We start from the raw sequence: 1,606 nt of genomic DNA, 5'->3' as shown, positions 1-1,606 counted from the left end.
GAGCAGGGAGATGTGTGAGGACCATATACATTTCCCCTTCCAGCTCTTAGCAACCTGGGATGCTCTGGCTGCCATCCCGCCCAGCTTCTGGCAACCAGCATTAGGCTAGGGACACCCCTGCAAGTTTTACACAAGATTCACATTTTGTTAACAAATGGCCCCCAAGTGTAAGACTCAGTTTAAAGGTTAAAGTATAGTATAACACTAAGGATTGGGTTAAAGCAAACCTGTCATCTTGCATGTTCCAGATAAAGGGACCAATTCTCTTCATAAGCCCCCCCCCCGGAAGCCCACTGATACTTTTGCAACATTCCTCCCCCACCCCATTTACCTGCTGGAGCCCCTGGTAAGTCTCTGGTACTTCTGGTAATGGGGGTTCAGTACTGCCCATCTGACCAATTAGTGGGCCCAAATGCTGTCATGCGGGTGTTGAAGGAGAAGTCAAGTGTTACACAGATTAACACTGAACTAACAGAACTTGGAAGGATTCTTACTCTGGTCTCTAGCAGACAAACAGGTTGGCTGGAGAGCTCAGGGGAATGGTAAGTATCAAACGGTTTGGGTGGTAGGGGGCTATAAAGAGAACCAATCGCTTTGCCCTGAATGGGCAAGTTGATAGATTTTCTTTAAAGCAGACCTTCTAGCTCATTGGCAAGGTTCGCTGATTCATTCTGCATAAATTATATTGAGTAGGTCCCCCTTTTGCCACCAAAATAGCCCTGACCCATCGAGCCATGGACTCCACTGGACCTCTGAAGGTATGCTGTGGTATCTGGCACCAAGCCATTTGAGCTACAGTAGCTATGCTATCAGATTGGACTACATGGGCCAGCCTTCACTCCCCACGTTCATCAAAGAGCCTTGTTCACCAGTTTTCCTTCCTTGGACCACTTTTGGTTGGTCTTGACCACTGCAGACCGGGAACATCTCACATGAGCTGCAGTGTTGGAGTTGCTCTGACCCAGTCGTCTAGACATCACAATTTGGCCCTTGTCAAAGCCGCTCAAATCCTCACACTTGTCCATTATTTCTGCTTCCAACACATCAACTTCAGGGACAAAATGTTCACTTTCTGCCTAATATATCACCCCCCCTCCCTTCCAGGTGTCATTGTAATATATCCCCCCACTTCCAGGTGTGACTGTAATATAGCCCTCCCACTTCCAGGTGTCATTGCAATGAGAAAAACAATCTCAATCAATAACCTGTCAGTGGTCATAACATTATGTCTGATCAGTGTATACTCACCTTTTCCCAACTTCCATAGTATGAGAAATCATCCTCCTGCCCACAAGATCCCTGTGAATGGTGAGTAGTCCAAATCTTGCAAGAAGAAGCTACAACACAGTGCAAGATCATCTTCCCGAGGGATTTGGGCTACTCATAGGGGTCTATTCACCACCGAGGGCAGCCGAGTGAATGACCGATCTGAAGTGAAGTGCGCTGAACACTGTTCGGCTATTCACCTCAGGCTGGTACGGCGTCCTTAATTATCCATAAGCGCGGATTATACAGATTCCTTCAGCTGTACATCGGCTGAAATCCGCTGTACATCGGCTTGCTTCGAGTGGCTTCGGGGTGGCCGAACATGCTCAGCATGTTCGGC

The 1,606-nt window shown here is 47.9% G+C and overlaps 1 protein-coding gene across 1 annotated transcript in view; it reads right to left on the bottom strand.

Annotated features, from left to right (window-relative positions):
• The window catches only part of LOC108785392 (contactin-associated protein-like 5), a 283,646-nt gene that overhangs the window by 62,881 nt on the left and 219,159 nt on the right, over positions 1-1,606 (bottom strand). The gene's annotated exons all lie outside the window — the stretch shown is intronic.

Source organism: Nanorana parkeri, unplaced genomic scaffold, assembly GCF_000935625.1.
Source record: "Nanorana parkeri isolate BGI_ZX_2015 unplaced genomic scaffold, ASM93562v1 scaffold159, whole genome shotgun sequence".
NCBI classification, from domain to species: domain Eukaryota; kingdom Metazoa; phylum Chordata; class Amphibia; order Anura; family Dicroglossidae; genus Nanorana; species Nanorana parkeri.
This window is presented reverse-complemented; position numbering and strand designations above follow the sequence as displayed.